The sequence below is a fragment of the Oryctolagus cuniculus genome, chromosome 6 (genome assembly GCF_051225735.1).
Source record: "Oryctolagus cuniculus isolate XC-2025 breed Fujian yellow rabbit chromosome 6, ASM5122573v1, whole genome shotgun sequence".
In the NCBI taxonomy this organism is placed as follows: domain Eukaryota; kingdom Metazoa; phylum Chordata; class Mammalia; order Lagomorpha; family Leporidae; genus Oryctolagus; species Oryctolagus cuniculus.
The window spans coordinates 55,551,269-55,578,204 of NC_142872.1; the positions used below are offsets into that span (position 1 = coordinate 55,551,269).

Consider the following 26,936-nt stretch of genomic DNA (forward strand, 5'->3'; position numbering starts at 1 on the left):
AAATATTTCTCCCCTGGAGGAAACATCTTTGATGGAGAGAGAAGCCCTCACCAGACCCCAAATACCAGCCCCTTAAGTTTGAACTTCCTAGCATCTAGAACTGGTAGAAATAAATTCCTGGTTTTTTTTTTGTTTTTTTTTTTCTGGCTCTTTCAACATTTCCTACATCATTGCTTTTTTTTTTTTAAACTTTTATTTAATGCATATAAATTTCCAAAGTACGACTTATGGATTACAATGGCTTCCCCCCCATACCGTCCCTCCCACCCACAACCCTCCCCTTTCCCACTCCCTCTCCCCTTCCATTCACATCAAGATTCATGTTTTTTAATAAGTTACCCTGTCTTAAGTGTTTTGTTAGAGTACTTCACTTAGAAATCTACTCAGATAAGTATATAGTTCAAACACATGCAAGTCCTACCTTCCACAAAACACTAAGACACAGTACAGCCAAGTGCTTTGCCATTTGAACATAAGGATAATTTTCCTCCAGTTGACTCTCACAAAGAATTGCACAATTTGGGACATGCTCAATTGGACTTGCCCCAAATGGTGGAGTTAGAATCATGCCAGGGGATGCCAATACAATCCCATCAAGATGGCATGTACCAATGCCGTCTCACTAGTCCAAGTGATCAATTTCAGTTCACAATTGATCACACTGATAGGTCTATGAGTCAAAGGGATCACACAAATGAGTCCAGTGTCTGCTAATACTAGCTGATAGAATCAAAAAGGGAGGGAACAATCCATCATGGGAAGCGGGATACACAGTAAACTCATAGAATGGCAGATGTCCTAAATAGCACTCTGGCCTCAGAATCAGCCCTTAAGGCATTCGGATATGGCTGAAGAGCCCATGAGAGTATTTTAGGCATGGAAAGACAAGACACCCTGGGGAAAAAAAAAAGGAAGACCTAAATGAAAGATCTCTGCAAGTGAGATCCCAGTGGAAAGAATGGGGCCATCAAAGAAGAAGGTACCTTTCTCTGAAGGGAGGAGAGAATTTCCACTTTGACTATGACCCTGTCGGAATAAGATCAAAGTCGGCGAACTCAAAAGGCTTCCATAGCCTTGGCAACTCATGACTAGAGCCTAGGGAGATTACTGACACCATAAACAAGAGTGTCAAATTGTTAAGTCAACAACAGGAGTCACTGTGTACTTACTTCTCATGTGGGATCTGTCCTTAGTGTGTTGTCCAATGTGAGGTAATGCTATAACTAGTACTGAAACAGTATTTTACACTTTGTGTTTCTGTGTGGGTGCAAATTGATGAAATCTTTACTTAATATATACTGAATTAATCTTCTGTATATAAAGATAATTGAAAATGAATCTTGATGTGAATGGAATGGGAGAGGGAGTGGGAGATGGGAGGGGTGTGAGTGGGAGGGAAATTATGGGGGGGGGAAGCCATTGTAATCCATTAACTGTACGTTGAAAATTTATATTTACTAAATAAAAAACTAAAAAAAAAAACAACAACAAAGAATTGCCCCTGATATAGGGCACACATACCCTAACACTTGAGGCCTCTAGCTTTACCTATGTCTAATGTCACTTTCACATGTTAATGAATAGTAGGGTTCAGTACCCTCTTCTGGATGCTAAAATACGTATTACTTTAGAAGGCCATAACACAATACAATAGACTGGGTTGCTTAAATAACAGAAATTTAGTTTCTAATGGTTCTGGAAATTAAGTATTCAAGATCAGGATGCCATCATGGTTGTCAGGGTGCCAGCATGGTTGTCAGGGTGCAGCATGATTGTTATTGTGCCACCATGGTTGTCAGGGTGCCAGTGTAGTTGGGGACTGCCAAGGATTCTTTTTGACTTGTACAGGGCTACTTTCTTGCTGTATGTTCACATGACAGAAAGAAGACCCAATGTCCCCTCTTCTTATATGGGCAGCAGCTCTGTAAGGTTTGGCTCCACTCATGAGCACACTTAACCTTAATCACCTCCTTAAAGGTTGTATCCTCAATATAACTATTTTCTTTTGTAGTCTACTGAGGTGTGAGGAAAATACCCAAAGTCAGACTGCAATTGATAACTAAATGTATGTACTACAATTTTTTATGTACTACATTTTTTAAAAATGAATTAACCAATAAAGCTTGGTCCTTAATTTGAGATCATTGCTCATTAAATTAAATTTTCTGAGGTAATTATATTTTTGTTTTATCTTTTAAAGCCTGGTTGTGATATCTGACAGATGTGTCTGAGAGATAGAATACCACAGTAGAAGTCTGGCGTAGGATGGGAAATTTCACTGGAGCAAAAATATTCATTACATGTCAAAAATTACCCTCTTCATGAAATGTAGTAGTATTAGAGATGGAAGAAACCTTTTTTTTTTTTTTAAAGATTTTATTGATTTATTTGAAAGCCAAGTTATATATAGGGAGAAGGAGAGGCAGAGAAAGAGAGGTCTTCAATCTGATGGTTCACTCCCCAATTGGTTGCAATGGCCGGAGCTGCGCCAATCTGAAGCCAGGAGGCAGGAGCCTCCTCCAGATCTCCATGTGGGTACAGGGCCCAAGGACTTGAGTCATCTTCTACTGCTTTCCCAGGCCATAGCAGAGAGCTGGATAGGAAGTGGAGCAGCTGGATCTTGAACCAGCACCCATATTGTCGCTCCCCCTCTTTGTGGAGGAACGACACTAAGCCCTGCCTAGGCTTCATATCCGAGTCACGGCACCATTATGTCGCTCCCCCTCTTCATGGAGGAACGACATAGGACCCTGCGCTGTTCTTCTGTCTGCTCGGCCCTCCCCGGGTTTGCTGCTGGTTCTTCCCGGGTTGGCTACTATCCCTTCCACCTCCGTGGAAGGGCAGTTCCCCCTGGCCACATTCCCCACTTCCGCAGGGGAGCGGCACACCGCCGGCCGGCTCTTCTCGGGGGCTGCACAGGTGTTCCCCTTAGATGTTCCCCATAGATGTTCCTCGTGAATGCCGTCTCTCTCCTCCTTTATAGTCCTCCTCCGCCAATCCCAACTCGGCTGCCCACACGCCGAGTACGCTGCTCTCCAATCAGGAGCAAGTCCTACAGTTTATTGGTTGAACTGGAGGCAGCTGTGCGGAAGCTGTTTACTTCTCTCCCAACGCCATATTGTGGGAGAGCAGATGCATAGAATAAGTCTTAATTCCAGTAACTCAGTCTAGTCCGGGTTGCTCCCCACAGGAGAGCAGATGCATAGAATAAGTCTTAATTCCAGTAACTTAGTCCAGTCCGGGCTGCTCCCCACAGATCCCCCTTTCTTTTTATTTTTTGCGTTGATACGCGCCTGTCTTCGGTGTCCCGCGGCACACACTCTGCTCTACTTGCTAGAGTTGCCACAGGCTCTTACAAGTCCTATCAATCAGGCAAACCGAATCCGGGTCCTCTCTTCACCATGTTGTGAGGAGGTTTTTAGGCGCTGATGCGTGCCTGTGTTCGGTGCCCTGCAGCGCATGCTCTACTCTGCTAGAACTGCCTGCAGGTGCTTACAAAACCTATCAGGCAAACCGAATCCAAGCCTTCTCATTGCCGTATTGTGGGGGAGACTTATTAGTGTTGGTTCGTGCCTATCTTCGGTGACCTGCAGCTCATACTCTGGTCGAGCTGCTTGCTGGCGCTTACCGCCTTAAATCAGGCAGACCGAATCCAAGCCTCCTAATTGTTGCATTGTGGGGAAGCTTTACTGATGTTAATTCGTGCCTGTCTTCGGTGACCTGCGGCTAGCCGCCCAGGTGCTCATCGCCTCACTAATCGGGCAGACCGAATCCAAGCCTTCTAATTGGCATGTTGAGGGGAGGCCTTATTTTTCTCTATTTCTCTATCTCCGGGCATTCCTACCTCTCCCATTTCACTTCTATCTTCCAGCATTCCCATTTCTCTTTTACTTCACTTCTAAACTTCTGTTTCTCTTATCCCCGCAGCTTCCCGGCACCTCGCCGCTTCAGCCCGCGCGCCTCTCTCATCTGCGCAGCTTCCCGGCTTTGCGCGGCTCGGCTTCGCGCGCTCCGCGGGCTCCACGCTTAACCCTTTCGCGTCTGAACCACGGCCTACGCCAGCGTTCCCTATCTATTCACGCCCCGTGCTCTCTCTGCACACGGCGGCTTCCGCGAGTAACACAGCGTAGCTTGCGTCTCCACCACTAGCATTCAATCCAAGTTCCCCGGGCTAGCCTGGCGAATTCAACCCAGCGTACGTCTCCGCCCCACGGTTTGGCTTCCCGTCCTTTGCTCCCCGGGCTAATCAGACGGATCCCAACCAGGCTCACGTTTCAGCTTCTAGTTTCAACTTTTCGCCCCCTATTCCCGGGCTAACTTGAGAACCCCAAAGTGGCTTTCGTTTCCGCCTTGGCCTGCCCCCCGTGGCTTCAATTTCCCTAACATTTTTCTCTACCCGGTATGTTTCCCCAAGCTTTCCTCCAACAATATTCCTCCCTCATTTCTCCTGGCCTCTCCCCACAGTCCGCGTCCGAGTCTGTTTGTTCTAGCTTTCACTTTCGCTTTCGACCTTAGAGATTTCTCCCAGCTTCCCCCCGTAGTCCGTATCCGAGTCTATGCCTAGGCTTTCAATAGCTTCTTCCGGCACCCTTTTCGTCCGGCTTTTCCCTAGGCTGTTTGCTAGTCTCTCTCTCCGGTAATTTCCCATTTCTTCCCGTTTCTTCCCTCCTAAGTTTGCTATCCGTCCTAGGTTTCCTAATCCGAGCTAGGTTTCCTATCTGAGTCACGGCACCATTATGTCGCTCCCCCTCTTTGTGGAGGAACGACACTAAGCCCTGCCTAGGCTTCATATCCGAGTCACGGCACCATTATGTCGCTCCCCCTCTTCATGGAGGAACGACATAGGACCCTGCGCTGTTCTTCTGTCTGCTCGGCCCTCCCCGGGTTTGCTGCTGGTTCTTCCCGGGTTGGCTACTATCCCTTCCACCTCCGTGGAAGGGCAGTTCCCCCTGGCCACATTCCCCACTTCCGCAGGGGAGCGGCACACCGCCGGCCGGCTCTTCTCGGGGGCTGCACAGGTGTTCCCCTTAGATGTTCCCCATAGATGTTCCTCGTGAATGCCGTCTCTCTCCTCCTTTATAGTCCTCCTCCGCCAATCCCAACTCGGCTGCCCACACGCCGAGTACGCTGCTCTCCAATCAGGAGCAAGTCCTACAGTTTATTGGTTGAACTGGAGGCAGCTGTGCGGAAGCTGTTTACTTCTCTCCCAACGCCATATTGTGGGAGAGCAGATGCATAGAATAAGTCTTAATTCCAGTAACTCAGTCTAGTCCGGGTTGCTCCCCACAGGAGAGCAGATGCATAGAATAAGTCTTAATTCCAGTAACTTAGTCCAGTCCGGGCTGCTCCCCACACATATGAGATGCTGGTGCTTCAGGACAGGGTGTTAACCTGCTGTGCCACAGTGCAAGGCCCTGGGATAGAAGAAATCTTAAAAAAAAACTATGTCCTGGCCGGTGCTGTGGCTCACTAGGCTCGTCCTCTTCCTGCAGCGCCGGCACCCGGGGTTCCAATCCCGGTTGAGGCACCGGATTCTGTTCCGGTTGCTCCTCTTCCAGTCCAGCTCTCTGCTGTGGCCCGGGAAGGCAGTGGAGGATGGCCCAAGTGGTTGGGCCCTGCACCCGCATGGGAGACCAGGAGGAAGCACCCGGCTCCTGGCTTCGGATTAGCGCAGTGCTGGCCATGGCGGCCATTAGGGGAGTGAACCAACGGAAGGAAGACCTTTCTCTCTTTCTCTCTCTTACTGTCTAACTCTGCCTGTCAAACAAACAAACAATGTCCTACAACTGAGTCAATCATCTTAATTGTAAATAAAATGACTTGCCTAAACTCATTCATGTATCTAGTACTAAACTAGGGCTAGAATTCACTGTTTGAGATGGGGAACCCTGTCCAAGTAGAATAAGTTTACCTCCTTCTAGAAATTGAATATAAATGTTTTATATGTATATATATATATATATATATGCACACACATATATAATTAGGTAAATGAGTGTATCTGTCTATACAATTTAAAGTAAATAAAATTAAAGATAAAAACATTGACTCATGCCTAAGTCCATGACCATCTGAATTATATTTGCTGTTGTTACCTGAGATTCACTAGCTAGAACCAAGAAATTTTGAAATAAAATCCATCTCTGCTTGGAAATCAGTGTACTAGGGAGAAATTCATTTATTAAAGTAGAAAAATATATGTATGTGGGTAACTAGGCTTCTTTTGATGAATCACCAAAGAGACATCCCTATGAGTGATACTCAAAAGCACAAGTAAGGTTTCTCAAAGAAAGTCATTAACAAGATTACATTACCTTCATTCTTTCTAGCAAACAGCCAGGAGATTTGAATCTCATGATCCAGTTTCTCATTTCTGTTCCTGATTTCTGATTCTTGGGATTAGTGACAAGAAAAGACCTCAGACAAAGTGGGATACGCTAGAAACTTGAAGAAGATGAAGATGCCACATCTGCTCTTATTTCTTACAGTGGCATTCCTCACCACCTGGGGCAGCAAAAAAGGTGGTGCAGCAGCCGCCTGTTGACACCTCTCTATGAAGGTGAACCATGGGTGAAGGAGGCAAGCTATCCAAGTCTCCTCTTGTCCTTTCCAGTATTTTCAAGCCTGAAATGAGTGTGCATAGAAAAAGCAGGAGAGGAAGCACAGCTTCCTTTGAAGGCCAAGAGAAGATGTCTGCTTCCTTGTCAGCAGTTTTCAGGGGACTTAAAGACCCTACCCCTACTCTCATTCATCTGAGTCATTTCTTTTGGTTTTGGAGTCTCTAAAACTTCCTTGTAAGCTAAAGAGACAGATAGTGAGTGTGCAAGGTACAGTGAACCAGGAGAGTTGTGACATCACCCTATGTGGGGCGACTGGTGTAGCACGGCTCTCCTGCCATTCTGGCTTTACTGGCTGTGTCTGCCCAGCATCCCATAGCTGAGCAAGAGGAAGCATATAGATTTCACTGCTGGAGGCAAGAGTGTAGACAAAAATGTATGTCAACTCACCTTCTGTCATCTATGCAGCAAGTTTGTAAAGTTTGGGGTCCAGGATTAATTGAGGAGAAAGAAAGAAAACTGGTATAAAAATGATTTATTGAAATTTTGTTTAGATTGTTTTCTTTGTAATTTAGCTTAAAGACTTGGCACTGCTTCTTTAGTGGGAAGAATGCATGCTGGAAAAGACTATTAATATGAATGATGCTTTTTGGTAGAAATAAAGTTTTTTTAGTGACATTTAAAAATTTTTCTTAATACTTTATGCAGTTGGCACAGGCCTCAGTATTGGAAAGGAGCTAATATTCCTGATTTCTTTAAATACTATATTTGGACAAACCAAAAGGAGATGAATCATAAAATCTCAGCATAGGAGGGAATGTTATTTGGCAACACACTAACCCTAGTAATTTTATTTTTTTAATTTTTATTTTGCTTTAGAAAAGAAACTTTTTTCTTTTTATCTTTGAATATCATCTAATTTCCTCTGACCATTTAATTCAATGGAGTAATACAGAGCAAAAAGCAAGTAATCACTTAAAAGAGATCATAACGTGAGTTTTACCAAAATCTGGTTCCTAAATAAGTTTTCTGCTTCTAAAAGCATATAATAGTAAGTGTGACACAAGGAAACATACCATAGAATTTCATCAGGCCTGGGACAGAAAGACTTGGCCCTATGGTCAAGAGTCTTCCTCAAGCGTGCTAGGTATGAGTTAGCCTGAGAAAGTCATTTGGGAACAAAATATTTTAGCCTATCTGTTAACAGATGATTTAAGAGTAAAGGAAGGCTTCCACCCTCTTTCCTCCTTTCTTGCACCAAATGCTATCAAAAATGATGAGCAAACAAAATGCATTTATTAAATTATGGTTAACTTTCTTGCTATCAATGAAAAGTACATGTAACAGTCAATCAGAATTCCTTAACAGTATGAGGTGGCTTTTATCCACACACACTGTTGCTTTAATTTCACATGGCAGTAAGAAATATAAAGAGCCATTTTATTTAGTCTACATAGTTATTTTCATTAATAAACATACTATTTATTCAGTAAATATACCTGAAATGTACAAATATTTTTTGTTAGATGTTTGGAGATATGAAAATTTGCTCTCATGCCACAGATAAGAAAATGGGTAAAATGGATACTGTCTGAGGCCCATTCTTACTTTGAGGTGCAGTGACAAATTGCTGCTGTAGCTTCTTCCATGAAGGGAGAGAGAATTCTTCACTTGTGAGGTAATCTGTATGCCACACTTTTATGGATGTTAGCAAAAGTCCTGAGACTCCTGGATCAGAGGCAAAGGAAAGTCTTACTCAGAGCTATAGAAGTAGCCAGGGTATTTGTGGCAGTACACCCAACCCCAATTCTTAGAGAAGAACAGGTCATACCTGTATGCATAATGGGGTGAATTACAGGAGAAGGGTCCTAGGCTTAGGGAAACTGAGTGCTTTATAACTGGCAGCAAGCATGCCTGCTCCTTTGCTCCAGAGAGGGAAAGCTGCTCCTCTAAGGCTATTTGATATGCAAACATCTATGAGAAAAAAAATTACAAAAAGATACTCCATTTCTCTGTTTTATAAGATATGCAGAAACCCATGAGACCCCTAGAGAATTATCTCCCAATAGCTTCTTATCAATAAGTACCGTTTATATTGGCACATCTTTTCATTGGCATATGACATACATAATTTTTCTTAGCAAGGGAATAGAATTAAAATAAAATATCATATCCTGGCTAGATGCTGTACTAGATGCTAGAGTTATGATGTTGAGAACACAATGAACAATCTAATGGTCTACAGAGACAAGTTTAAACAATTTCTCAAATGACTTTCTATCCCTCTCATTAATCTATTTATATTTATTTATGAAAAGTCTCCTGTCTATATGCCCAGCACTGCAGTAGGTGTTAAAACAGAGAAGTAAATCAGACTTAGGTGCTTCTCTTTGTGGACATTGAGCCTTGGTAATGACCTTTCATGTATGTAATGTCACAGTACCCTAGTGGATGAAAACTGTGAATACTAAACAGAAAACTGCCAGGAAACAATGGGCTAGTCCCTCCCCTGCACTCCTTTTGAGATGCTTGAAAAGGTGGTGTCACTCAGAATTCTGGGAGGAGGCCAGGGGATGTTTCCATCTGCCTTTAAAACTGGACCAAAGGGGTTGCTTTTCCAAATCCTATCCATTCCGTAAGTCTGGCTTAGAGTTTGGGGAGGGATTGTTCAAATTATATGGGAGGCAGTTCTTTGAAAGCCCCAGCTAACATTAAAAGAAAACAGGAGATTTACCACATGAGGCCAGACTTAATAATACATAACAAATTGCAGCTCTTTTTGGGAATCCCCCTAGGTGCCATTCCTAAGGATTCCAAGTGTTTAATTGAAATTTCTTTGGGGACAGTGGTAATCATTCACTTAAGCATTATATTTATATTTGCGAGTGAAGGCAGGAAGTCAAAGGGTAACAGAGCAGTGAGTGGAGTGGATGCTTTTTAGCTGCAGGCCATGACGGGCTGGCAATTCTCAGAGGAGTGCTTATCCTGGAGACAGCTTGCTTAGGTTGTCCTCCAGGGACGAAGGAGGAGGACAGCCATGTGACTGACAGCTGTTTCTTTCTAGACTAAGAGTGAAAACATGATCCTTTTGCAGCCTGTTTGATTAAACTATTTTCAGTCTAGAGGATTAAAAAAACCTTGGGATGGAAAGTTATTCCAATATAGATTTATTCTTAGAAAGGCTACTCTTTTCCCTGTGGTTGCCATAGAGTATTTTAATCCCCGGGGAACTTGGGCCTTCATGATGTTCAAAGCAAAGTTAATGAGTACCTATTATTCCAGGAATGCTTTAGCCATGGACTTTGGTGATGGAATCAAAAGAAACATCATGGTGTTTCAGTGACACTGCTTTCTCGGTGTTCTCACATTTCCTGCCTTTCTTTCTTTTTAAGATTTATTTATTTGAGAAGCAGACAGAGAGACAGAGAGAGAGGTCTTCCATCAGCTGGTTCACTCCCCAAATGGCCACAACAGCCGGAGTTGAGCCAATCCCAAGCCAGGAGCTTCTTCCAGGTCTCCCACTTGGGCCATCCGTCCACTGCTTTCCCAGGCCATTAGCAGAACACTGGATGGAACTGGTGCCCATATGGGACACTGGTGCTGCAAGCAGAAGCTTAACCATCTGTGACACAGCACCAGCCCCACCTGCCTCATTTTAGTTCATGATAGGAAGGAAGTAGATTAACTTCAACCAGTTGATTCCACATTCTTTACATCTTCAGTGTTGACCTTATTGCTGTTGCCTGGTTTTTCCTGGGTGTTTCCCCTATCTGTGCAGAGAAACACTTCCATGCAACCAGCTTAGTTCTTTACCAGCTTTGTTTAGGTATAATGTGCAGATCACCAAATTGCCTCTTCATTATGCATTGGATTGAATTCTAGTAAATTTCTGACATGTACACCAATCACCACAATCCAATTTTAGGACATCTCCATCGCCTCATAGTGATCACTCAGGCTCCTTTTCTCCCTCCCCCAGACCTAGGTCATGCCTGATTTACTTTCACTTTCTCAGTGCAATAGTTGATGCTGTTCATTTAATAGCCTAGGTTTAGTTTCCCCAGACATAAGGCTACCGTCAATATTTTTGACGATGGTAGATATTACCATCCTTATTTTATAAATGAGGAAGTTGAGATTCAGTGAGACCCAGAGATTTACACAAGATCCCAGGGCTAAGGAGCTGCAAAATGTGAACTTTGTTTAGTGTGATTCCAAACTCCCTTTGCGCTGTGCCGCACAATCTCTCCTAGTTGGAAAATGAGCCAGTTGTGGATCTTAATAGAAGTTGGAGATTATTCATAGATCATATATATATATATGTATATATATCCTTTCTCAATTCCCTTATCATTGGTATTTCTACATAGGAGGGAACTTCAAAAGGTTTGTGGAAAATGGTATTAGGAGATAAACTTATTTTAATGCAAAAAATTTTTGAAATCCATGCATAATTTTTTCAGAATATGTATTTTTCCTTAAACTCTTTGAAGAATCCTGCTATGCATGGCTTTTAAATTTTTATATCAAAATAAACTTGTATTTTAATTCTATTTTTCTGTGAACTTCTTGAAATCTGTATGTATAGCCTCCCTCTCTCTCTCTCCCCCTCTTTCTTTCTCTCTCACTCCCCTCCCTTCCCTCCCCTCCTCGCTCTCTGTCTGGTGGTTGTGTTAGGGTTTGACAGCTGACACTTTTCTGATGCTAGCTTATGTAATAGTTGTTTTCTTTCATATTAAAAATTTATGCCATCATATCTTTTCTCATATGTATGAAAATAACATAAAAACTTTCTGCATTGAAGGAAAATATTGCTCATATTGAAAGACAATGTTATAATATTACATCTTGAGCAGCTAATTCTTCAGGTGAAATATTTGAATACTTAGTGTAGGGTTTATCTTGTGCCTATAAAACTAGCTGAAAATAGATCTCTATAAAAAATAAGAATGGGAATAGGAGAGGGAGGAGAAAGAAGGGTGGGAGTATGGGTAGGTGGGAAGTATCACTACATTCCTGAATCTGTATCTAGGAAAAACATTAAATTTGCATACCTTAAATAAAAGTTTTTTTGAAAAGATCCTAGCTGGACAACGATTATTCATAGCTAGCTGTTTTTTTTAAAATTTTTAGTACAAATAATCAGAAATCTAACATGTCAAAGTAATGCTGAATTATATGAAGTTGGGCTAGTGAGAATTTTAATAAAAGCTCAGTTACCAATCCATGACATTGCAGCAGAACATAGAGTAGAGCAGTGAGAACTTTCTTGGAGTTGCCAAAATTTGATTTTGAGTTCCTGTTCTATTGAACATTTTCATTTCTTTCATTGAGTCAATTAATTTTTCCTAGTTATCAGTTATTTGGTACTAAATGGGTCTAAATAGATGGTAGTTATTGGCATGAGCAAGTTCACAATAGGAAATCAATATTTTATCTTTTGGATCATTTAATTTTGTCCCTTTCCTATAAAAGACAACTGTAAACAGTTCAATATTGACTACATTATTATGGGTAAATTTAGATGCTGGTTCAGGAAACCAGCATGTATATAAAGAATGGGCCACAGTTAAATTTAATTTCTTACTCCTCTGAAGTGTAAAATCATTGATGCCAGCAAACATCTTCATCTCCTCCAGTGGTGATTCAGGAACAAGGCTTCTTTTCTCTGTGGACCCCACCATCTTGAATTCATCATTGCTGGTGTCTTCTGCACCATGAAGGAAAGAGAACATGGAGAAGGTGCATTTGATTTTTCACCTCTGCTTTTTATTTTTTTTTTAAGATTTATTTTATTTATTTGAAAGACAGAGTTACAGAGAGAGGTAGAGACAGAGAGGTCTTCCATCCACTGGTTTACTCTCCAGATGGCTGGAGTGGCCGAAGCTGTGCCGATCTGAAGCCAGGAGCCAGGAATCTGGAGCCTCTCCCAGGTCTCCCACACGGGTGGAGGGGCCCAAGGACTTGGGCCATCTTCCACTGCTTTCCCAGGCCAGCTGGATCAGAAGTGGAACAGCCAGGACTAGAACTGGCACTCATTGGGATGCCAGTGCTTCAGGCCAGGGCTTTAAGCCGCTGTGCCACAGCATCGGCCTCACCTCTGCTTTTTAAATGACCCACATCGTTACTGCCCCACTCGATTGGTAAAGAACTGGATATGTGGCCTTATCTAGAGGTAGTAGGAATGGAGAGTGGTGTTTCCTTGCTGGACAGCCAGTTGTAGTGACAATTCCATGCCCTAGAAGGGAAAACAATGATTGTTGGTAGCCTGTTGATTTTCTTTGACACTCAGTCCTGATCTCCCAGCAGATTAAAGGACATCTGAACCTGAAACTTAATGGATTCTTGGACCTGGGGCTAATGAGGTCTTGGAGGGAGGACATGATGAATAATTTAGTTTCCTTGCTTTTAAATGAGATAGTAGTACTCATTAGCTGTGCTCAGATGTATTCTGGCCCATTGTAATGACTGAAATAGAAAAGCAGAACTGTTGTGGTTGAAGGGCATTGGAGGCAGGACCACTCTCGACTCCTTCTCATTCATGGCAGACCCGCTGTAGAATCCATGGGGATTCAGGAAAAATGTTAAGGTCACCACAGTAGACAATTTTAGAGCCCCTTCCTCTCTCCACATTCTCAGATTTAAGATCTTTGTTCCCTTTTACTTGTTAAAAATATATTTAAATGATCATTGCAGGAAATCTGGAGCAGAAACAAGACTGGCAGCTCAAAACCCTATTCTATTTGAACTACACTTTAAGAAATCATGCCTTTCTGCTGCCATGTATAAATAGGTAAAGATATCATAAAATCTGAATTTTAGGCTCTTCTACAAAAATGGCAACGCCAGCAACAAAGGTCAGCCCTCTGGATTGGCGGAAATGCACTGAAGCGGAGGCACAGCTGCCTTTTCGGAGTGAGCTCGTGCTCTGTTCCTTTTTTCCGCAGGCCTCCCTGCTCCTTTGCCCTTGACACTTGCTAACTTGGCTCTTTTATATTAACGGCCTAGCTTCTGTAATTTATCTGAATTTTTAAAATATGATTTCATGGAAAACTGTGAGACCTTGTTGAAATTTTTATCTTTTTCAGGCAAGCAGATAATTATTAAAAACTTTTGAGTGAGAACAAATTGAATCTCCGCTTTCAATTGTTCTTCAACCTATCTTTCATGGAAAGTTCTGCCGTGTGATCCTTTCCTTTATGGAAGACATTTATTTATAAAAAGAATTTTCCATAATAATTATTCCCTCATCCCCTGTGTTACTCCCTGTAGCCTTTGGCTTACAGGATTTCAGGTTTCTGCTCTGAATTAATTTAAGTAGTGATTTTTCTCTTTCCAGACAAAGATCTACACAGCAACAATACATATGAGAAAAGAAATGATGGCACCTTTTTTATTTTTGTCTTTTTGGGCAATCTTTTACTTAGAGTTTTAGCTAATAATGTCTTTGTGAGGATGTATAGTCAAACTCTGACATATGTCATGGTTGTCAAAGTCGGCATTAATGCAAAATAAGTTATTTAATATAGGATTCAACTTTATTATTTTTTCAAGTAAGCTGTCTATCACCAAGTTCTGAAGTGGATTTCTTTAAAGTCTCACTGTCTCCAGAGAAAAAGGGGAAAAGGCAGTGTGTCCCTGGACAGGATCTATGACTCATTATGTCAATCAAACCCCACTTCAGAAGGGAATAAAGAGATTTGTATCTCAAAGCTGCGCATAACGACTCCTCGGCTTTTCATTTCATATTTATGAGCAGTTTACTTTGAAGTGTTTATCAGCCAATGCGCAGAAACATGAGGGAGGCTTGCCCGAAACCATCCTCATGCGTCTAATCTGTGAAATACTTGCGGAGCAGGCTGCCTCATCAGCGCATGCCATGCAAAAATAAATACATAAATAAATTTTTTGTTATTCGAAGTCTTGGAGCCATGTCTTTATATGAACTATAAAAAAGGGATAAATGGTGCTGAACATTTTGCAGTTGGTGTAACCCAGGGAACTTGGCTCTGTGATGTGTGAGGGTAGGAGTGGGGGAGGGGACATATAATTTCTTCCTTGAAATAAACCCTGTTAAGGTGCAGAGAAAGAAAAACCCACATTCATGGCTTCTGAGGTGGACTGAGGTTTTGGGTTCATTCCATTGAACCACATGATAGCAGTGAATTACATAAGATTTTTGGTTTTTAAATTCCTTTTTTTAAGAGTGTATTTTTCAAATGATTGGAGACAGAAGCACTAAATAAAAGCTGATTTAGATTTTTTAAAAAATGCATATTTGGACTTCATGCATATTTTTAGATAAATAAGACACAAGGGAAATTTAGGGAAGATGAGGAAGGGGGAAGCATAAAATAAAATAAAACACAAATTCATGACAAATGGGACTGGTATATGTCTCTGTGTGTCTTTGTTGAGTATTAAATTAGACCATGTCTGTGAAGGCCTTACTACCCCACATCCAAGGTGGTGATTGGTCAGAAACACCAAGGAGAACCTGGTCTATGTGTGTGTGGGAGGGAGTAAGGGAAAGCTGTCAAGCAGTGTCAGAGGCCTGTAATGATTACCTATTGAGACTAAGGGACACCCAGTTCTCTACTTCTTTACATTGTATCCCATGTGCTCATTTCTCATTTATAGCAAAAAAATTATGTTTAAAGAAATAAACCTAATTTACTTTGATCATCTATAAATTCTTTCATGGATTTGAACAGTTGGGAGCTGTTCCTTTGCAAAAGGCACACAATCCTGTTGCCCTTTTACTGTACATTCTCCCTGGGGCTCCCCTTCCGTGTCTCCCCTTCCCCTCGGCCCATCTTCCAGGACCCTAATTGGGAAAAATGGCTGGGCGCCTACTCTCTCACCAGAAATACATAATCTCAGAAGTTTAAAGTGGAAGGTCTTTACACCCAACTAGAAAGCATAGCTTGTGAGAGAGCGTACTGACTTTGAAATCAAAAAAAGAAATGTTTAAATTGAGTCCTCTCTACCTACTCTTTATGTGGCCTTGGGAATGTGATTTCTTTCTTTTGAGAGTCATGCCTTCATCAGAATTTTGCTGAAAAATTATGAGCTTTTGCAGGTAAAGAGTTTATAACCCAGTCTTAATGCGTAGCACACAATCAATACATAATAAACTGTAAATGTGTATCGAATGAATGAATGAATGATGACAACTCTTCTCATTCCATCCTCTTGTTAGTAGAAGAACCTGGAGAGTCAAGGAATGAAGGGGTTTTCCCAAGGTTGCATGATTGCCGGGCAGAATCTGGTTTTCTTTTCTTTTCTTTCTTTCTTTTTTTTTTTTTTTTTTTTGAGATTTATTTATATATTTGGAAGAGTGATAGGGAGAGAGAGGGAGGGAGGGAAAGAGTTAGAGAGATAATCCTGCAACAACTAGGACTGAGCTGGGCCAAAGCCAGGAGCCAGGAACTCCATTTGCATTTCCCCAAATTCTTGGGCCATCACCTGCTGCCTTCCCAGGTGCATTAGCAGGAAGACAGATCAGAAAGGGAGAAGCTGGGATTTGAACCACTGCTCTCATAGAGAATTCCAACACTGCAAGTGGTAGCTTAACCCATGGCACTACCCTTAGTATCTAGGGAACAGGAAGACATTTACTCTCCGCTGTGTCTTCCTTCTCACACCTGCCAGTGTCCGGTGGAATAGAAAATAGGAGTATCAGGATTAAGATGTGAAAGTGATAGTGTGATTGTACATTTTTATGTTCGTCTTCCCTATTAGCCTGTGAGATTCCCCCAAAGCTTTTCCATCTGTGTGTCCCTGGTTGGTTCTTAGGATACCTTTTGGTCTGGGTGTAGACCAAACTGAACTAATCAGTATGATAGGAGCCAGGGGTGCCCTGAGAGTGTGCAGCAGAATGGCAGCTGTTCTTGGGGAGACTGAAGCACAGAGAGGATAAAGGCTGGTGTAGGAAAGTCCCCCAATACCTTTGTGGGGTGTGTCCTGATGATATCCACAGATAGGCTCCTTTGATTATCTTACCCCAATGGAGATTGAACACAGGGCACAGAAGAGAAAGTGATTTGGAGCCAATTCTGAGAGGAAATTGAAGCAAGAAGTGAGTGTTTGAAATAATAATCTGCTTTTGATCCCTAACCAACCTGAAATGAGGGCACAAGAATTAATGAGGCTCTTACCCTGTGACATAGGAATATCAGACTTGTGCCTGGGATACAGCAGTGTCCCCAGTGTTGTGCTCAGGTGCAAGGAGGGCGCAAACAAGGCCTGTGTGCACTTTGAGAGCAGAGCTATCTTTGTAAGCGAGACATTTCTCTTCAGATGAAGGCTCACACAGGGCCACAAAGTGTACATGATTTTCATAACACTCCTGAAAAACCTCAGCCGAGTGAAACATCTCTGCATAGGACTATCACCTTCTAGGGATGTGCCGGTTTTGCTGGGAAAAGGCGGTGTGTTAAGAAAGAAGCAGTCTACCAGCAGTGACCTCTGATTTTTTTTTTTTTTTAAAAGGGGATGAGGAAGAGAGGCAGGAAAGATGTGTCTCAGTCTTCAGCTCTGTTGGAGGAGTGACTTCATTGTGACTTCCGTGCAGCCCTGGAATCACCCATTTCTCCGCTGCTCTAGGGAGGAAATTCTTCCCGCTTTCCACAGAGGGTGTTGATTCCTAAGGCAATATGCTTTGAAAAGAATTTTTGATGAACGTCCTCTCTAAATACCAATAGTCAGGGACAGCAAAGCCCCTGCATTCCGGGAGATATTTTGGGAAGATGAGGAAGGGCCAAGGAAGTAGCCGGTAATGACTAAACAGTTGTTCCACTAATTAGAAGAGGCAGAATGATATTAGCATTGGGCACACCTTGCCAGAACACCTGAGAACAGAGACCAGACGCTGTCCCCCGTGCTTCTGAAAAAGGCAAATGGCCAGAGCATTGCATGTAGTTGAGGGAGCTCGTGTTATTTTTGCATTCTGGGATGGTAACAATGTTAGAACACCGTGCAGATGCCTTTTCAAGATTGAGAAGGTTGGTGTTTTATTTGTAGTGATTTTGGCCTTCTTTGAGTGTCAGAATTTCATGGAGGAAGCGAACTGCATTGTGTCTTTTGTAGACATCACACACTTTAGGCTTTTCTCAGCCCCTTCCTCTGCAAAAACTTGAAATTATATTTTGCAGTTGTATTGGAATACAGACAAATCTATTACCAGTATATATTAACATATTCTTGAAAACCTAAGATTTTATTTTTTTCTGATTTTAGGAGAAATTAAAGATTTTTATCATCACATTAAAGTATTCTCAGCCCTCTATTATTGTGCAGAGTGTGCTAAGTGGATGTATGACCGTGGGAAGAAAGCTCTGTTGAAACGTGTGTGTGTGTGTGTGTGTGTGTGTATGTGTGGTTTTGTTCAATGAAAGACCTAAAGTGTGAATTTTCATGCTTCAGGGTAAAGATATCTTGTCTAAAATGTGTTGCCTTTATCTGATGGAAGGTAGAAGTTTGTGACATAATCCAGATTAATTACTGTGGACTTGGAATTTATACTTAGAACTTACAGTTTGGAAGTAACATTGTTCACATATAACATACCCCTCAGTGTTTTCAGTTTTTGCCCTGACATAAGAGCCATCTTTTGAAAATGCATTGTTTTTGCATTGTATTTAGTATTGCTCCATTTTAAAAAAATATTTATTTTGGAAGTCATGGTTATAGAGAAAGAGGGAGAGTCAGAGAGAGAGAAAGCGAGCTTCCATCTGCTGGTTCACTCCCCAGACGGCTCCAGTGGCCAGCGCTGGGCCAGGCCAAAGCCAGGATCCAGGAACTATATTAGGGGGTCTCTCTTGTGGGTGGCAGGGGTCAAGTACTTGGGCCATCTTCCACTGTTTTCCCAGGCCATTAGCAGGGAGCTGGATCAGAAGTGGAACAGCCAGGACAGGAACCACATCCCATGTGGGATGCTGGCATTGCAGTCAGCAGCTTTACCCACTGTACAACAAAGGGTCCCTGCTTCATTTTTTAAAATTCAACATACTCAGAATAATTTAACTTTTTTCATGTGACTCATGATAGGACTAGTAAATGATGAATTCAGTGTTAGGCATGCACAATTAAAAAAAATAAAGTTTGTTCCCACAAGTTTCTGAAGTTTATTAAATTTCATGTGGTCCCTTAATTCTGCTCTGCAGTTGTGCTAAACTACTTTCTGACTTTTTCTAGATGTCATACTCCATTTTCTCTGCTCTCCTAAATCCCTGGCACCTGCTCCACATCCTTAATCAGAAACAAATTCCCAAACCACATCTCTCATCTACACACTGCTAGCACCTATACCCAGGTGCCATGCCTCCCTGCCTAGCACTGTAAATAAGCAGTTGCTGCTCTTCCCCTGTGTGAAACTCTCACGTGTGCACAAGCTCACAGTCACACTGGTCTCCTGAAGCTTGGTCCCGAGTTCTCCCACCTCTCTCCCCTAATTGAACTATCCTTTGAGCCCTGTCAGCATGTGAACATGCTATTATTTTTATGAACTTCGATCATATGCCTCCTCCACCAGTCACTGCCGCATGTTTTACTACTCTTTAAAGCGAATCTCAGAACAGTTGTCTACCTCACTGCCTCTGACTCCTCTCACTAGTTTCTGATGATACCTCCAATCACATTACCCTATATACCCCACCACATAATTGCTCCTACAAACTCACCAGTGATGAATATGTTATCACATTGAAATTGTCAATTCTCTGTTCTCGGCTTAAATGTCTGTAGGAACATTTGGAACAATTAATGATGGCCACCTTCTTGATACATTGTCCGCTGTGATTTGTACTACTGTATAAGGTGGCTTTACTGCTTCTGCACTGATTGTTCTTTTCATACTCCTTTACTGCTTACTTCTCATTACTCCGAACTTCTTAGGTGAAAGTGACCCAGTACTCTGCCTTGATATTATTTTCTGTCTACAGTTATTCCAAACAGATGACCTTATCTAGTTTCAAAACAGTAAATATGAACTCTGCTAATGATTCCCATATCGATTCTCTTTTATGGCTCATCTCTTGTATGTTCATCTATCTAGTCAGGTCATTCTTTGTATGTGAAATACATGATACAAACTCAACATGCCTAAGACTCAAATCTGCACTCAAATCTGCGTGCTACTTAGGTACACTTTCCCTCTCTACACCTGTTCTTCTTGTAATTTTCTCCACCTCAATAGATGACAACTCCCACTTCAAGCTTGATTCCAAAATATTGATGTTGCTTCCAACTCTTTTTGATATGCCCTACTAGCTAATCCTACCTGCCCACCATTTCTCTGCTCCCATTGAATGAGTGGTAACCATCTTTCATAAATGCTTTCTAAGTGATCTTAATATTTCTCCTGCCCCCAATATTCTAACACAATAGTCAGAATGCTCTTTTTAAAAATGGAGATGAGATGTTGTAGTCCTTTTCCCCAGAACAACGCAATGGCTCTCCATTTCACTCTGAGTAAAAATCAGTGTCTTAAAATCAACTTAAAGCCCAGAGGATTCGGCTTTCTTCTTAATTCTCAGATGACTTCTCTTATGTTTGTACCATTGCTAACAGTATTCTGTCCACAGAGTCCTTCTTGCTTTTCCTAAAACATGCCAAGCATGTTCTCTCTGGGACTCTGTACTGATGTTTTCCTCGCCTCAGGTATTAGAAAGGCTAACTCCCTCCATTTCTTTAAGTCTTTGCTTAAATATCACATTTTCATTGAGCTTTCCTGGATCGCATTACTCAAAATATTCACAAGTGGCTTTACACTTTACTTTTTCTTTCTTCTTTTCATAGCTTTTATCACCTTTTAAGATATTACATACATCATTTTGTTAACTGTTTATCATCTAACTACCCTGGCTAAAATAAAAACTGTAGATGTGAACATCTTGATCTCTTTTATTTATTGATAGATCACAAGCCATTAAAGTAAGGCTTAAAACTTAGTAAGCTCTGACAAGTATTGGTAACCTGAATGCAAATATGCCTAAGTAGGGGACTTGACCTTGGTTTAAATGGCCCTAAGCCCATTTCTTGTAGGTTTGCATCTCTTCTCATGCATTATGTGTCTATTCCACTGTCTTTCTGCTGTTGGTATCACTCATTCATCTTGTGAAGTAATGAGATAGCCATGTGTTTTACCAATGAATGTTGATTACAGGAATGAGGGCATAAAAATCTTTATCACTGTTCTGCTGTTACTTTTTTGACTCTTATTTTCTATTTCTAAAAATTTTGATTGAGTGCTATATTCTCTATGTTAAGTATCTGATGGATATAGGTAAATTTTTTTATCTATGTGCATAAAAGCATATATATATATATTACTCAACTTTATAGGTGAGAAAAGCAAAGAACAAGAGTTGAAAATTAACTAAATTGAATGCAATTAGACCTTAAGTAGTTTAGTAGCAATTCAGACTTTGGATTAATTGCTTCTGAAGTATTCTTAACCATACAAATATGTATTCTCTTGCCTAATGGAAAGTGAGCATGCCCTATCTGGCAGTATATCAGTCATAATGACTTAGTTTTGTGTATTTTTGTTTCATAATGTTCCTGATTTACTGGAACTTCCAAAGACATGAACTTGGAGGTATGTCTATGTAGATCATTTCATTATATGCACATGAAAATACTGGGTGATATGTAGCAATAGAAAAATTATGACATTATACCTGTTTTTTTTTTTTTTTTTTTTTGACAGGCAGGAGTGGACAGTGAGAGAGAGAGACAGAGAGAAAGGTCTTCCTTTGCCGTTGATTCACCCTCCAATGGCCGCCACAGCCGGTGCGCTGCAACCAGCACACCGCACTGATCCGATGGCAGGAGCCAGGTACTTCTCCTGGTCTCCCATGGGGTGCAGGGCTCAAGGACTTGGGCCATCCTCCACTGCACTCCCTGGCCACAGCAGAGAGCTGGCCTGGAAGAGGGGCAACCGGGACAGAATCCGGCCCCCCAACCGGGACTAGAACCCGGTGTGCCGGCGCTGCAAGGTGGAGGATTAGCCTAGTGAGCCACGGCGCCGGCCCATTATACCTGTTTTAAATTATGGGTTAGAGATAGATAGCTCCAAGGCTTTTATTATTAAATTTTTAAAGTTAATTTCTAATATAAACTTGAAACCAGAGAAACGTATATGAAAAAGAGCAAGTAATACTCTTTTGAGGGAAATTTTCAAAAAATTCATGGAAAATCTGCATTATGATTGAATCATGCATGAATTTCAAAGTTTTTCTACTAAAGCTTCCTTTTTCACTACATTTCTATGAACTTTTTGAAAATCTCCATGTTTGACATAGTCCATATTTTGTCAGATTTATCTCATATTATTTTTCCCTGATTACATTCTTTTCCCTCTATTTCCAGAGGTAGTTGTTATAAGAATTTGGTATATATTTCTTCAATCCTAATTGATAATATATAGGTATCTACAAATAGTTTGCTATTATATATGATCTATAGGCAGCATATAGCAGTCATTATATTTCTTATTGTGTTTAGATAACATGAACATTGAAATTTAAAATCATTGCCTATTGGGACAAGGGCTTTTTTTTTTTTTTTTTAAGGGAAAGAGTTTATTGGGGGAAATGCAACAGACTAGAGGGAAGGGGAGAAGAAGGAAAAAGAGAGAGAAGCAGAGTAAAAGAGAGAGAAGGAGAGTAAAAGAGAGAAATCCAGAGAGAGATCAAGAGACAGAGAGAGACAGAGAGACAAAGAGATCAAGAGATGGAGAGAAAAAGAGCCACATGTTCAGGAACAGGTCCTTTTAAAACTTTGCTGGGGAGAGGGGGTGGGCAGGGAAGTAGGAGCAGCGAATCCCATTAGGATGGGGGTAGGGCTGACACCAGTGGTTGGGCCCTGTGGCCACCTGGCTTCCAGCAATGACAGCAGGGGCTAGAGCCTAGGATGGTGACTGGGTTGTAAATTGTACCATAGTTAAGACTGTGCCATTTTACTAACATTCCCCGCTTTGTTTTTTATGTAGCAGGAGTTGCATGGGATTACGTTAGCCCAAAAAGTCCAGGAGGGGTAGAGGGACAATGATCTGTCTTTAGAGCTACTTCCTGCTGACATGGGGCGAGGTAATCTTCACTGGCATGGGGTGATGTCTCAATCCGCTGTCTCCTGGGTGGGGAGCCGGATAAGGACTAGTATTTTTAATAATTCACTCTTCATAATATTTCTGCTGTGTGGCAAAGGGTGGCCATTGTTAAAGGTATGTGATTGTTATTTTCTCCTTCCTCAGGAAGACTTATTTCTTCCAAAAGTATCTTATTATAAGCAATAGGCATACAGAATTACTTAACATGTCACTAAGTATTGAGTGGATAGTGTGAAAACCTTTTTTTAGTTATCAGTTGACACCTCAAGATGTGCTGAAGTCCTATGATGCTGCCATCTCCGTTGCAAGTGAATATATCCATCATGTGTAGATGGTAATGGTGATAAGGTACTTTGGTTTATGGCTCTAACCACATTGCAAGCTATGTACTTTAGTGGAGAATTAGTCCTTAGCATTGTTGAACCTGATTAGTTATAGTATCACTTATACCATGGATAGAACAGTGCTGATGGAGTAGTGGTTCAGCTATGATGATGTAGAATATACTCATATTTTTACCCTATTCATCCAGCTTCTGCCTTCTATCCCTGAGCTCATTTTTTACTTGTGTGTGACTCAACGACTCTGTAAGTCAACAGCTGCCAGATGTTAAATGTAATTAAGGCTTTACATGTATTTGTTACCTATAACATGTGTTCAGAACACAGGAAGCAAGGTAGGAGAGGAAGAAAAGGAAAAGTCTTGATTCAGTTTCAATTATTCTCTCCCTGCTTAATGGATGCTAACAGGCACTTGGAAACTGTTCTTCTAGAAGCACAGTGGCTGGATGCCTAACACACTTGAAGGTTAACATCTGACTCCTAACAATGATTGATGAAAAGCCAACTGAGAGAAAGAAACTGTTTTTAAAAACAAGAATAGATAATTAATATTTCTCCCAAATATCTGCAGTCACTTTACAGTGCCTGGTCAGTTCCTGAGGCATAATGTTTGCTACATATATCTTTATTTGGTGACTGTGCTTGGGCCATCTTGCCAGATGTCAGACTGTTGAAGAGTTAAGTAACTCTTAAGTTCTAGAATAATCCTTCACTGATAGGAAAGTCAAAATGTTTTGAAAACAATAAGCACATGGTGGAAACAGGACCTTGATAAGGGCTTTGCATGCAGGTGTCATGCAGGTGCTGTTGTCAAAATTTCAGTTGGTGTTGGCAGCTTCTCTACTGATGTAATAAATATTCGTTGTATTATTCTAAGAAAGTGGGATATTATATTACTGAAGGGAATAAACATGAAATATATCTAAGTATGTTCAGCTCAGTTCAAACTGCTTTATATTTATATTGTGGGAGAATAAATTTTAAAATTTCATTGTTGATTATTTTGTATTTTATACTTACTAGTTACTTTACTAGATTACTTTATCAAGATAGTAATAATAGCTAGTATTTATTGATTTCATATTTTTTCTGTACTGTTGTTAATGTGTTAGTATAACACAACAACCACATGGGATAAGTATTACTATTACTCTATTTTGTAAGTGACAGAATTGAAGCATAGTACTATTAAATAACTTGATTAAAGCAACAATAGACTAATTTTTGGAATAATCAGTTCTCCAAGCACCTTAAAAATAAATCAGTGAAATTAAAATGAACTAAAGTCAGAAATCTGAGCATTGAGTTGCAAGGGATTTTTCCCTGATAGAAAGGGCTGGGGGCTGGCACTGTGGCACAGTAGGTTAATCCTCTGCCTGTGGTGCTGATATCCCATGTGGGTGCCGGTTCTCGTCCCGGATGCTCACCTTCCGATCCAGCTCTCTGCTATGGCCTGGGATAGCAGTAGAAGATGGCCCCGTTCCTTGGGCCCCTGCACACACGTGGAAGACTGGGAAGAAGCTCCTGGCTCCTGGCTCCTGGCTCCTGGCTCCTGGCTCCTGGCTTTGCGTCGGCTCAGTTCCGGCCATTGCAGCCATCTGGGGAGTGAACCAGTGGAAGGAAGATCTTTTTCTCTGTCTCTTCCTCTCACTGTCTGTAACTGTGCCTCTCAAAATGAATAATTAAAATCTTAAAAAAAAAAAAAAAAAAAAAAAGGCTTGGCTGGCGCCCTGGCTCACTAGGCTAATCCTCCGCCTGTGGCGCAGGCACCCTGGGTTCTAGTCCCGGTTGGGGCGCCGGTTCTGTCCTGGTTGCTCCTCTTCCAGTCCAGCTCTCTGCTGTGGCTGGGGAAGGCAGTGGAGGATGGCCCAAGTCCTTTGGCCCTGTACCTGCATGGGAGACCAGGAGGGAGTACCTGGCTTCTGGCTTCAGATTGGCACAGTGACGGCCATTTCGGGGGTGAACCAACAGAAGGAAGACCTTTCTCTCTGTCTCTCTCTCACTGTCTAACTCTGCCTGTCCAAAAAAAAAAAAAAAAAAAAGCTACTATCAACATTACAAATGAAAAATTGGCCCTTTGGCCTGGAGCAAGGAGAAGGACGTCAAACTGACATTCCCACAGTTAGCCAATAAACCTGAAGAGAAGTGCTTAATTGTACCACATGGCCTGGAAAAAAAACAAATACAAATATCCTCCATGTGGGCCCTTGTGATTTTTGAGAATTAAATAAATATGAGCTGTAAGTAAATATAATTAAGCACACAAGAAAACAAACCTTCATGATCACAAGTGAGCAAATCAATAAACAATTGATTTTGAATGTTAAAGTCATAAAACATTAGAATTTGTCAGATATATAATGGCAACTAACTATGTGCAATCAAAAAATTGAAATGTGCAAAGCAATAGAAATTTTATAAATAAAGTGTGAATTGTCAAAATTAAAAAGGCATTAAAATATAATAAAGACCGTGAGAGAAAAGGACAGCATGACAGCTATTTGGTTTAATTAGTGAATATATAAAGAATATGAAAATGAATAGATATTTATAAGATTCATGGCTGAATAACTTTAAAATAAATCATGAGTTCATAGAAATTTAAAGCACAGCATATATCAAGGAATATCAGAAATCTAAACAGACTGATATAACAGACATATTGTAATTCCAAGGACACCACCCAAAATATGTGATGCGATATCTGGAAAGTGCATAATGAAATTTAAAATGGACATTTTTTAAAGTTATTAGCCCATGATAAGGTAGGAGAGAGAGTACAAAGAGAAAAAGAAAAGAAAAACTGGAAAAACATAATAAAATTAAAAACCTAAATCTAACCATATCAGTAATTACATTAAATGTAAATAAGCTCATACCTATGAAAAGATAGAAATTGTCAAGTTATTTAAATAGCAAGTTCTAACTATATGCTATGTATAAGAAACATGCTTTAAATAAAAATAAGCAGAAATGTTGGGAGTAAACACATGAAAATGAATTTATAATATGTTTATTGTTTATAAAAATATCAATATTTTGTATTGTGGAAAATAGAATTCAAGACCCTGAATGGGGCTGGCATGGTGAGATAGTAGGTTAAGCTGCTGCCTGCAGCATTGGCATCCCATATGGGTGCTGTTTTGAGTCCTGGCTGCCTCACTTCCCATCCAGCTTCCTGTTAATGTGCCAGGAAAGCAACAGAGGATAGCCCAAGTCCTTGGGCCCCTGCACCCATGTGGGAAACCTGGAAGAAGCTGCCAGTTCCTGGCTTTGGCCTGGTCTATCCCCAGTCATTGTGGCCATTCGGAGGGTGAACCAGCAGATGGGAAATACCTCTCTGTCTCTGTCTCTGTCTCTGTCTCTCTGTCTCTCTCTGTAGCTCTGCCTTTCAAATAAATAAAATAAATCCTTCAAAAAAATTACTGAGAGAGAAGTGGTAATGATTCTATTTAAAAAAAAAACCTACAAGTATACCAGAGAAAAGATGAATATTTGAAATTGATAAAAGAATCATTTCAGCCTGGAGACAGCAAAGTGTTAGTGCCTAGTAACAGAGGTTTTATTGGATGGAGCTGGGAAGTGCATGAACAAGAAGCTATGACAAAAGTAAAGGGGAAACATGAAACAAAAACCAGCTAATTGCAGATTTAATTCTCTTTCCAGTAACTGATAGAACATCTGGGCCAAAAGTTTTAATACTGGTATAAAGAATGTAAGCAATACTGTAAGTTCCCCAGTGTACATTCATAAGACACTACACACAAAAAATCCAGAAAATCAGAATCATACTGTTTTTCAAAGGAGCATTCCACAATTTATAACATATGCTTGGTTATAAAATGTCTCAATTAATTTTGAGCTCAAAATCCTAGAGTTTATTCTCTGTCTCTCAAGTACTTTATTTATGAATCTTTAACAATC

General features: G+C 41.0%; 1 protein-coding gene across 10 annotated transcripts in view; it reads left to right on the plus strand.

The window, feature by feature from the left end:
• Positions 1–26,936, plus strand: part of TENM2 (teneurin transmembrane protein 2) — a 1,297,938-nt gene that overhangs the window by 371,705 nt on the left and 899,297 nt on the right. The window lies entirely within an intron of this gene.